At 42.0% G+C, this 12,714-nt stretch overlaps 1 protein-coding gene and 1 pseudogene across 1 annotated transcript in view; both read left to right on the forward strand.

Moving 5' to 3' along the window:
- The first annotated feature begins 2,846 nt into the window (after positions 1 to 2,846).
- Positions 2,847 to 8,479, forward strand: LOC121928954 (annotated as a pseudogene).
- A 3,424-nt stretch (positions 8,480 to 11,903) lies between these two features.
- Positions 11,904 to 12,714, forward strand: part of PHTF1 (putative homeodomain transcription factor 1) — a 30,239-nt gene continuing 29,428 nt past the window's right edge. The window contains 1 exon segment of the mRNA XM_042464352.1: positions 11,904 to 11,994. The gene's annotated coding sequence lies outside the window, so the exon portion shown is untranslated.

Here is a 12,714-nt window from a genome sequence, read left to right on the forward strand (position 1 = left end):
TTTTGTTTGTGCCACAGTCATAATTTCTAATATACGCATATTTATCACCAAGCAAAGAGTTTTTGAAACGGTATTGTTAGATGTATATTCTTCAAAGTAAAGCTTTAACTTTAAAGCATGTCTGCCCTCTTACTAGCAGGTAGATATACTTTGCACTATTTAAAGGCTTCCCAGTTTCAGGGTTTGCATTGTGTATTCTGAGTCAGTTCACAAACAAATTTGTAATGAGGCATACAAATGTGGGTAGACATCCTGTGAATGTGCTCTAAAATGTGCTCTGTCTCCCTATCTATTAAGATTCGTAGCCAAAGTTGCTGCTGGCTGACCAAAGATTAGCTGGTAGATAGGGAGGTGGAGACATTTTGAATGAATATTTAATTTCATAGATATTTAATTCATTTTAGTAGTTTAACCTGCAACATTATTTCTTAATTATTTGATTTATTTTTGTATCGGGGGGGGGTGGTGGTGTGGGTGGTGGTATTGCTCTTTTGTTTCACAGAGTTTTTCTGTTAACAGGCCAGAGAAGGCTGGCTTCAGCTTAAAGAATTGAGTGGCCGACTAGAGATGGGCAACTGCCAGGTGTATGGGACCACACTACTCTCCCTCAGGACCCTGGAGAGCTGACTTCATACTTCACCCATGCAATACCCTCAGATTTGGCCGGTGTAAAGTATTTTGTCTCAAACTTGGGCTGGTGGGGGCTGCTGTCCATTTCCAGGAAAACCCTCCCCTCCATTTAGGCTCTAGAGCGAAGCGTCTGAACGCCGACCTTATGGCAGAGTCTAGGGTAGAAGTGTCCAGAGCCTCCGGGACTTGTTACACTGGTCAGCAGTTTGAGTTGGTGAGTACCGAGGATGTGGACAAGACCTCGGAGTGTTCGGGAAAACAACCTGCTCTCTTGATCCCTGCCCCTCGGGTTAGCGGCCCCGGGGTGGACCGGCTGGCGTAACGCATTGTTATGCCGGATAATTACACACTCTTTGAGGGATGCGGCGTTTCCATCGGATCTTAAATTGGCCATCGTAAACCGATCCTAAAAAGCCCTCCTCGACCCCCTGGACATATAAATATCGCCCGTCTCGCTGCTACCATTTTTGGGAAAGTGATCGAGGGGGGTGGTTGCGATCCAGCTTCAGGCGGTCTTGGATTGTAACGATTATCTGACCCATTTCAAACTGGTTCCGGGCGGGTCACGGGGTTGGACGGCCATGGTCGCCTTGTCGCTGATCTCCGTCTGAGCATCGACAGGGAAGCGTGTCCCTGCTGGTGCTCTTGGACATCTCAGGGCTTTCGCTACCCATAGACCATGGTATCCTTCTGGGACGCCTGGCAGAGGTGGGGTCGGGGCCACTGCGCTCCAGTGGTTCCGGTCCTACCTCACCGGGAGGTCCCAGAGTGCAGCTGGGAGACGTGTGCTCCAGCGAGGGGCCCTTTAAACTGGGGTCCCTCCAGGAGCCATTCTGTTCCCATGCATTTAACATTTACATGAAACGCTGGGAGAGATCATCCGCGGACATTGGGGTCGGGTTATCAGTACGCTGATGACACCCACGTCATTTCTCTATGTCTCCGACTGATGCAGTGACCTGGGGAGGCGCGCTCTCCTCTTGTGGCCTGTCTGGAGTCAGTAATGGGCTGGATGAGGAAAAACCGACTCAAACTAAATCCCGAGAAAAACGGAGGTACTAGTGATAGGTTCCCCCGGTCCAGGATGGCGGTGGTTCCACCTGTCCGAACGGGGTCACGCCCTGTGAAGGACTCCGTGCGCAGTCTGAGTGCTTCTGATTCGTCGCTCCATCTGACTGCTCAGGTGACGCGACGGTCAGAGCACTTGTACCAGCTTCGGCTGATTCGCCAGCTGCGCCCCTACCTGGACCGAGGGATCTAGAAAACTGTTGTACATGCTCTGGTAACCTCGAGATTGGACTTCGCAATGTACTCTACATGGGCAACCCTTATACCCAACTCGGAAGCTCCAATTGGTACAGAATATGGCAGCCCGGCTGGTCACTGGTGTTTCCAGGACCAGCCACATAACACCTGTACTAACATCTTCCCTGGCTGCCTATTCGCTCCGAGCTCCAATATAAGGTGTTGGTTATCACCTATAAAGCCCTAAATGGCTTGGCCCAGGATCCTAAAGGACCGCCTCTCCCCGTACAATCGCCTCGCACCCTCAGAACATCTGGGCAGCAATTGCTGAAGTGCCGGGGGCCAGGTTAGCTTCTACCTCTAGAAGAGGCCTTTTCCACAGCTGCCCCCCCCTTGGAACACGCTGCCCACGGAGCTCCGCTCATCTCCACCCTGGCCCAATTTAGACGGACCCACAGACCTTCCTATTCAAGCCCTTCCCCGACTAAATATCCTGGGGCCTCCCTCCTCTTCCGTGCCATGAGGATGGGCTATCGGGCCTTCTTTTACTTGTTATTTTGATTGTATTTTGTTGTTGATTGTTTTTAAAATTGTACTTGTTTGCACTGTGCCACTTGTAAGCCGCCCTGATCTTTTTGGAAGGGCGGGATATAAATAAAGATTTTATTTATTTATTATTTTTCAAAGTGAGTAGCTACTAGCAGCTGAAAGCAAGCAGCCTACAGGTCACATTTGCCCCATCTGGTTTATACATTTTCTCACTGTAAAATATTTATCACTTATTTTAGCAGCTAACCTTTTTGCTTCCTATTGTAGGGCAAATGCATTGGCTGACTTAACAGATATACTTTCCTCACTAGTACAGTAGCAGTTCCCAATTCAAGATAGTTCTTACTTTATCAGTTAAATAGTTACTCTTTGTTTCTAATAAATGCCAAATAATGAAGAACATGTACTCCAAAGTTTAAATCCATGTTGTGGCCCTGACGTATGGCTTATCTCTTATTTCTTTTCTTCCTCAGTGTGTTCAGTGGGTCGATGAAGCTAAGCTAAACCAAATGAGACGAGAAGGGATTCGCTATGCTAGAATCCAGCTATGTGACAATGACATCTACTTCATCCCTAGAAATGTCATTCATCAGTTCAAGACAGTGTCAGCTGTCTGCAGCTTAGCTTGGCATATAAGACTCAAACAATACTATCCTGCAGGGGAGAATTCTCAAAGTACAGATAGCATTTCAAATATGGACAGTACCATCCATGACAAGATGAAATCAGAAGAAGATCAATGTGTGTTTGTGAAAAAGGAGCCTGAAGAAGTAGGAAGAGATGTACAGACTGCAACAATGGCATCACCATCCCTGTTTCCATCTCTTTCATGACTTGTCCTACAACAAGATAAGCTGATGGCTCAGTCCCTTCCAGTTTTTAAAAAACTAGAATCAGATCAGCAACGCAGTCCACAGGATGATCATATGTGCTCTCTTGTGTGATATGTACATAAATCATATACATTTTTAAAACTGCTTTTTAAAATTTTGATGTGAAGTTATAGTTTTATAACTGGGTTATGTTTTATTGGAAAAATCTTGCCTATAATTCTATAAAGAAAGGTGACATTCCAAAAATGTCAGGCATATCTTTTTTACACAGATTATGCAAAGTTAAGAGTTGTATTTTACTCCCTTAGTGCAGCATGTAGTAGTGGACTACAATTTTTTTTGTGTTTGAGGTAATAATTCAATATCTCCTCAATACTTTTTTTCCCCCTTTCAGGAACATCAGATATTTAACACTTGGTTAATTTGATACTGCTCCATCTATTTATCCTTAGCTTTCAGCATAAAAGGGATGGTTTCTGTGGAGAATTCACAAAGTGACTCTCCTACTCTATAAATGGCTTGAATGAAAGAGAGCACAGCACTTTTAACGATCAATTACATTTATATGTGTGTTTGCGTGTGTGTGTGAGAGAGATTTGAAAGCCTGGTGGAAGCTCAAGTTACCAGCAATTTAGATGTTAAATACATATCAACACATTAATAAAGAAGTTGATGTATGAGATTAGTTGCAGAGTATATGATCTTGGTGAATTGTGATAACTGACCTAACACTTCCCATACCTCTGCTTTTAACGTTTGTGGGAATATTGCTTTTTAATATCTTCCCCTAACTGCATAACGTAACACTAGTGTCTAATAAAAGTAACTGTTGGCAGTCTCTCTAAGGAAACTGCTGTCTTTGAGCACTTTAAGGCTTTACAATATTCTAACCAACTTGGTGGCTTGTTTAATTCACAGCAAGCATCTGAGATGGAAACCATCAGCTCCTTTGCATTGATGCACTTAATCCAGTAGAGTAGGCTAAGTGATATATATTGGTTGCCTTTATTCTGAGAAATTCTATATTGCTGTTTCACAGTTTATCACAAGTAGACTGCTATTTCCACATATAACTCTTGGATACCCTAGTGCTGTGTTGGAAGTTTAAATGGCACATCCTAGTATGTTCATTGTCAGCAGCTAACATTGTTTATCACTCCTACAAAATTTCCCAATTTTATCTATAATGAAATTTCACTCATTTTCTGTATATGAAATTACTTTTATTTCTGGTACTAGAAGAAACAGGCCCCCTCAAATATAGAATGTAAACTTCATTAAAATGTAACCAAAATGGTTAAAAAGTAACTTGTGGAATAAGGGACAGATCTGGAGCACTACACCAATGCAAGCAGAAAGAGCAGCTTTGTTTATTTCATTGCATCTTTGATATCAATTCTTAGGAAAATTTTGCAAATGTTAATCTGTTTATAATAGCAATTACTTTGTGCAATATTGTTTTTGTGTAGATTATATACATATTAGCACCTCTTTATAGAGGACACAGTTTTAAACCAATAGCAAAATAATCAGAAAATATTGCAGTGATTTAGGTAGAACCTGTATTACACCTGATATATACACGTATCTGTATTGTCTTTGGTGCATACCTGAAGACACATAGAAACTATTCAGTTTAAAAGGAATTTTCAGATTGGAGTGTTGGTGATTTGTAAAGTAATCTGTGTAAATAAGGTGTTAGGATGAAAATCTTTCTACAAAAAGTAATGTGTTTTTACGCAGGAGTGTAGCTTTTAATCTTAACAAAAAATTCTAGGTTGACCAATACTGGTTCATAAAATAACCTCTGTGTACTCCAGCCTTTTCCTTTTTTCCTTTTTTTTTTTTACCTCTAGTCCCGAAAAATTTTCATAAGCTTCTATGGGCTGTTCAGAGTAAAATTCTTCACAGGCAATATGAGTTTCAGCGCATCATTTATATTTGACCAATTCCATCTTTATTTTTTGCATTTATCTTTCATTCATTTTACTAGTCTTCCAAGCATTGATTTCTTGTCACCCATATGTTGTAAATGGCCTGTTGAAGAAAGATTATTTAGCTTTCTCTCTTGGACATTTCAACTACATGGGCACCTGTCACCTGAAAAGGCAGCACTGTGTATAACTGCTCAGGAACTGGAAAACATGGAAAAGACTTTATAGTTAAAAGGGAAACTGTAGACTATTCAGCTTTCCCTGTCTTGAAATACACCTACTAAACCAACAAACTCGATAAAGTAGAAAATAAGTTCCCGTATCCTTTAATGAAAGTGCAGTGTGACCTAAAATTAACACGGACAGAGTGGCTTGGATCCAAACTTGTCTGTTGATAAATAGAAGGGCTCCTTCCATTGGAAGAGGAATCCAGTGGAGGCTTCCTGCTGGAAAAAGGAAAGTAAATTATTTGCATCTTCCCTTGTTAATTTTTCCAGACCCAGTGCTGTGTTCCCACACTGTTCTGGAGGACTCCTCAGTCCTCTAGTGCAGCTTTTCAGACAGTTACTGGGGAAGGGGGGTTGTTGAAACACCCCATCACTTCAATTACGGTGAGCTGTACTCTACCGAGCACAAGTCTGAATCCGTCCCATTAATAAGTTTTCTTGTACGTTAAATTACAACAGTATGAAGCAGTCATTCATGATTTTCTTTTTTTGCCAGAATTAAGAAATTGAACTAGATGGATATTCTTGGACCAATGCTCCATGCTTTTCTAGTTAAAGACGTTATTAGTGTCAGAATTACACTGTGATGTGTAAATGTGGTCATGGGGTATTTTAGATAGATGTACTTCAAACATTTTGTTCTTGTTCACTTACCTTAATTTCACTTTACATGTATCTTTTATAGATCTACATTTGCTGCATCAAGTATGACTTGTCATTTACTATAAAATTCTAGGGCCAAGTACCAAAGAGCTATGTGCATGGACTTGTGCGTACTCACAGGACTGTACTGATTTCACTTTGTCTACAGGCCTTTGCACAGTATTGGACTGTACTCCATAGAGTTCCATGAAATTTAGATGCCCTCTTTTGGGGAGGAAAGAGAGGCTGCAGTGGGAGACGAGATTGAAGAAACTCTAGTGCATGCATGCCTAGTGCATGTGTCTGGATCTCATAGGATGTGAGGAAAACAGCCTGTAGGATTAATACGATGAAAAAATGTATCTGGTTTGCATGAGGAAGACTAGCTGGAATTTCTGAGTGAATAATAATGAAGGTTACTATAGAACTGAAGAGGAAAAAAGGTTACTGGGTTCCAATTGCCTAGACAACTCAGTTTATTTGAAGAGCATACAGTGCACCCGTGCTGTACGCGGGCTCGCCATATATGGACTTGAAGTCATGCGGATGGCGAGCCATAATATGGTGAATGGGCCCTGTGCCACACGCCCCATTCCAAAGAATGGGGCTTGAACACACACACGGGATTTGCCTTATGTGCAGGGTGTGTGTGTGTCCGGAACAGATCCCCTGCGTAAGGCAAGGGCGCACTGTATAATCTTTAGCTCTTGGAGAAATAGAGATTTTTTAAAACTTAATATCTCAGGAAGATGTTGGGACATAAAATATATTGATGTGAAGATTTCAGAAATTTCCCTTGCCAATTTTAATTGATAGTTGCAAATAGAATTCACTTAATGCCAATAGGAAATTTCATTTTATAAATAGTATAGTATATGATAGTGTTACAAAATGGAATTAAATGTGAAGGCAGAATTATATATACATTTATTTTCTTATCGGAAACTGTCTAGCTGTTAAGACATTTCTCCCATTCTGACTTCCATAATGGCTGAGTACCAGTTATTGCAGGGGGAGGAAACATTTGGTCTTCCAGATGCTGATCTGCAACTTCCATCTTCCTTCACCATTGCCTGTTTGGGCTAGGGCTTATGGATGACCACATGTTCTCCACCCTTGACTTAAACATTTGTACACCCTGTCTTATGTTTTAATAGTAAAGAACCTGTTGAACATTAGCACTGCCGCAGATGTGGTTGTTGTCTAAAGATACTGAGCAGCTCTTAGGGGTTCTCTATTTTATTACACATCCTACTTTTCTTTTGTTGAGGACCAAAGAAGAGTGTTGATGTGTGTTCATTGGGTGACTGTATTTGGCCACTGATTAATTTAGTAAATCAGAAAAAGTAAAATTAAGAAATAAGTGAACAAAGCCTTTTTTCTGAACATAAATATCTATTTTGTAAATAACATGTTCTCTTCCATGAAGACAGAACATGTGGAGGGTTCAAATGAGATTTAAGAGATCCTTGACATTTACCATATAGGTTTTCCCATAAAGAAAAAGGGCTCTAGTTTTGTTGGTTTTCCTACATGTGAAAACTTAACTTTTTGTCTAAAGAGAAGATTCATATATTTTTCAGAGCCCCAGGATTGATATTTGTTTTTCTCATGCTGCCATTCACATGCTTGAATTTATTCTAAGTGGTAAACTGTTTTCACTTGGGGCACAATCCAGCCCAGATTAAGCACCACTAAATCCCTTTTATTTTAAATCAAATAAACATTTAAGTGTGATTAATGTTGGCAGGATTGTACTCTCTATTTCCTTATAAATGCTGAGTATTTATAGCCATATTGGTTGTGTTTGAAGGTTGCTATTAATGAGGGTATTTATCCTCCAGCTCCTGAAAGCTTTCTACTGTAGATAAACATTATATTGGTCTAATAAACAACTTTCCAATAACATTATGGCCTTCCATTAATATACATAATTCTAGGACCCAACAGCACATGTAGTCGAGAAGGGGCTTCTCTTAATATAGCACTTTCAATTCTGTCTAAGCAAATACCTATACTTAACATGTTGTATACAATAGATTTGTGTAGTGTTTTGTGATTAAATTCAGTTTTGATTGGCAGCTAAGATATTTTTCTGTGGTTTTAATAATCTAAGGTCTTTGCATATAGAAGTTATGTACAATTGCCTGGAAGACTGTTTTTGCTTTGTGTGGCCTTAGTATATTTATTGACATTTAGCAAGTGTTTTAAAGAGGTTTTTATAATAGTGTAAATTGATGGGAAAATTTTAAGCCTCTCTGTGAATAATCCCTAACACAGTGCATTTCTTTTAGTAGCTGACTGTAAAAGCGTTATCACTGTTAAAAGATATTTCTTTGTAAAAAAAATATAGTACAATGGAATGCATAGATTTTCCCCCTGTAAAGTATTTTTTTAATAAACAGAATTCTGATTTGTCCTTAACGAAAACTACTGTTTGGCAGAAAGCCCAATGTTGCACATTTGTGGGCAGGGTGAAATAAATAAGGGAATAGTACTGGAGGTTGGTCTTAACAACTCTTAGCTGATTAGTATTTTTGGCCTACAGAATGAGGAGTAATTAGTGTCTCTGTATTATTGCTCCATACCTCATCCTAACAGGGATAAGCTTCAAATCGTGCTAGAAATAGTATGAAATTATTAAGATTGATTCAAAACCACATGTATTATTTCATACATTGGAATTTTCCTCAATAAGTACATCTGAGTCAATATCTACAAAGCATAAATTCATTAGGGTCCAAAACACACTGCAGAGAGCCCTGACTTAGTGCTATGGAATCCTGGGAATTATAGGCTTGTTACAGACTGCCATAATAAAGCTGCTTCGGGTCTCTTTGGAGGTATTCTGTTTAAATGATGTATGCATCCGAAGAATCCGGAAGCTGCACCAAAGCTGCACTCCAGTGCTTAGGAATGGAGTGTGGCTTTGGCGCGACCTCCGGACTCTTAGGACCCATACATCATTTAAATAGCATACCTCCAAAGAGACCCGAAGCAGCTTTATTTTGGCAGTCTGTAACAGGCCATTGTTTATTGTGGCACCAGAACTCTGATAGAGAAGGCTAAATTTCTCCCAAAACTACAGTTCCCAGAATTTTCTAGCATTGAGCCATGGTAGTTAAAGTGGTCTGAAACTGGATTATTTCTTCAGTGTGTTCTGGACCTAAGACTGCTGCCTCAACAGCCATGGTGTCTGTAGCAGTGTTACGCTGGATTATACAAGATATATATTTATTTATATAGGCCCATGTAGTGGTTTGCATGTTGGATTGCAACTCTGAAGACCATGGTTCGACTCCTAGGTCAGCCATGAGACCCACTGGGTGATTTTGAGCAAGTCACACTCTCTCAGCCTCTTGATGGCACACAACACACACACTGGAGCAACAGGACAACTAAACAACTACTGTTTATGGAACTAAAAGGCAGGCTACTTTTATAGAAGGTAAAACATGTCTGATCTGCCTTTCTTCTGGTCCCACAGTGTGCAAAAAATAAATCAACGATGAGGCATTGGTGCTTCAGCAGCTTGTTTCATTTGTGCAAGATACGTAAGCTGAATAACACTAAAAATAACCTTATTTAAGCATTCAAAACTTCCCGTTCTTAGACTGCGTGGGAGTCTCATGTTGTCTTTAAATAGGCAAAGGCCACTTCCTCGCAGGGAAACGTCACCACCTCTGATCTCTTAATAAAGAATAGTTTTTATTCAAAGGCATATCCATGTTACTATGGAAAATCATCCTGCGAAGGGATCTTGGAGTAGCTTTGGAGACCAAAGCCTGTATCTGAGGAAGTAGGTTCAAGTCTATGAAAGCTCATGCTCCCAGCTTCTGGCCAGGATGGCGCCATCTTTGCTTTTTTTCCGATGGCAGATAAAAACGTTTTTATGCCGCCAGGCCTTCGCATATTAATATGGGTGCTGTTTTAAATTTTAAAATATTAATAATGTAATGTTTTTAATTGTTTGAATTGTTTGTTTTTAAGCTTTGTATTTTTAATGTTTTGTAACTGTTTTAACATGGGCGCTCTCTAGATGGGCCCTATGGGGCACCATTGTCACGTGTGAGGGGCAGCGCTTTCAGACGCCCCTTGCATGTGATGAGGGCATCAAAATGGTGGCGCACTGTACATACGGGCGCCGCCATTTTGACGTGACGGACGCCTAGCCTCCGCATGTCTTGGCGCCCTTGTGACGCTGCAAGGGTGCCATTGGTGCCTTGCAGTGTCACAACCGCGCCGGCTTCTTTTTCCTGCGCGAGGGAGTCATGTGCACAGCAAACTAGGGCGGCGGCAGACCGCCCTTTTGGGTGGTCTGTATCCCACCATAGACTGTTTAAAATGCATTAGCCACCTGTACTGGGAGGAAGACGGGATATAAAGAAACAGAATTTATTATTATTATTATTATTATTATTATTATTCTCTGTTTCGGTTGGTTTCCAAAGCTCCCTTTGCAGAATGGTTTTTACGTGTTTCAAGTTCTGAAGCTGCCAATTGGCAAGTGCCAACAATCTCATTTTTCTTACGAAGTCTCTGAGAGAAAGAGCCAGTGCGGTGGCCTGAGTTTGAATCTCTGCCATGGAAGCCCACTGGGGGACCTTGGGCGAGTCACACCTTCTCAGCTCAAGGGAACCCATGAGAGGGTCGCCATGGGGCTTGTTGAACACACACAACCATTCTCTGAACAGAGAAAGGGAAGGGCTGGCAGTTCCATGAGTGTTCTTGTCATTGTCATGTACCTTCAAGTCATTTCCGACTTATGGCAACCCTATGGCTGAACCTATCCTTGGTTTTTTTTTGACAAGTCCATACAAGTTCAATCTACATTTATCTGTAGGAACAGAGGTCATTGCATTTCTGACCCTCAGACCTACAACCAGGGTGAGAAGTGGAAGTGTCCTCCATTTCAACCTTCTGCCCAGGAGGAATTCCCAAATGTCCTCCCATTTTTTATTGTGGTTTTTAATACAGTATTAAAAAAGCAACATTCATTATGCATTCATCTTCATACATTCATTTTCTGCACACATTCTACATATAGCTTCCTTCTAATGTATAATACAGTAGTTCTATTAGTTTGTTGTTTCTTCACCAGTCGATTCTTTGTGGGTTTTGGGGGCTATGTGGCCATGTCCTAGAACTCTTCTAACATGATGGATGCTGGCCATGAAAGCCTTTGGTTCTTAAATTCAGTTGCCTTCAGACTTTCTTTCCTCAACTTCTTTCCAAAAAGAAAAGAGATGTATTATATCAACAACAACAAAAGTTTATTCAGCCATTGGCCAGTATAAAATATAAATAAAAGATAAATTGCCCCATGCTTTGTGGTGCCTTGTCCTCTTTTGCAGGGAGGAAATTGCCATTGCCAGAGGCTGAGAGAGTGTGACTTTCCCAAGGTCACCCACTGGGTTTCCATGGCTCAGCCCTCAGGACTTCAGTGACAGACAGAGCCTTAATTTCCCCCTCTCCATTTCAACCTCCTGTAGAGGAGAAACTAATACAGTATTGCAATAGCAACAGCGGCTTCATTTATATACTGTACTGCTTTGCTAATTTTCCCCAACAACAAGCTGGGTATTCATTTTAAGCACCCTGCCCCTGGCTGGGATTGAACTCGCAACCTTGCGGTTTGTGAGTGGCTGCCTGCAGTATCGGCATTTAACCACTGCGCCACAAGGGCGCCTAATCCCGCTTCAATTGGGCTAATTTAGTACGAAGGCAACAGCTTCCCCTTAACACTCATAAGTGCTTGTCATCGGAGGCTCGGCGCTCTGCTACTCCTGCCTCCCCGGCTTAGAACTTGCGAGCGCAGGCTTGGCTAACCTCGGCGCTCGGCTGATGCTGCCTGCCAGCGCAAGGATGGAGTCGGAGGCAGAAGCGGGCGCGAGGCGGGGGCGCTCTCTCGCCCCCGCTCCCCTCGTTTCCATGGTAACCGCAGGAAAGCTGGGCCTAGCGGGAAGCTCAAGGCCTACTAGGCCTCGGGGAAAGGGAGCGAGGTGGGGCTGGTGGAGGCGAAAGGGCTTGAGGCTAGGTGGGTGGGGAAGTCACACTGGAGAAATAACCCGGTTTGGCCCCGCTTTAACTCTTTGTCTGGTCCTTTGCTATGGAATTCTGGGAGTTGGAGTTTGTTGTGGGGCCCAGAGCGGAGCCCTTTCTTTCTTTCTTTCTTTCAGTTCGTCTCAAAGGTGCTGCAAGATCCCTTTGCATAGACTGATTTTCCAGCCTAACAGGGCCATGTCTTTGACTTCTGCCTCGACTGCACATCCATCCATTCAGGATAAAACAATCTGTGTGTTGTACCACAAACCCCAAATAATCTAGTAGACCTCCATGCGCCATCTGTCCCCACAGAAAAGATGAAAAGAACCAGCCCCAATGGGACTGAGATGGTTCTCAGCTGCTCTTGAGCTGTGGATGGCTGAGGCTGCAACTGTACTGCAGAGACAATCCAGTCTGACACCATTTTATCTGCCATGGCTCTGTGCTATGGGATTCTGGGATTTGTAGTTTGTTGTGGCACTAGAGTTCTCTGACAGAGAAGGCTAAATGTCTTACAAAACTACAAATCCCAGAATTCCATAGCATTGAGCCATGGCAGTTAAAGTGGGGGCAGACTGTGCCTGCCTTGTTACTTCTGTCTCCTTCACC

The sequence above is a fragment of the Sceloporus undulatus genome, chromosome 4 (assembly GCF_019175285.1).
Source record: "Sceloporus undulatus isolate JIND9_A2432 ecotype Alabama chromosome 4, SceUnd_v1.1, whole genome shotgun sequence".
In the NCBI taxonomy this organism is placed as follows: Eukaryota; Metazoa; Chordata; class Lepidosauria; order Squamata; family Phrynosomatidae; genus Sceloporus; species Sceloporus undulatus.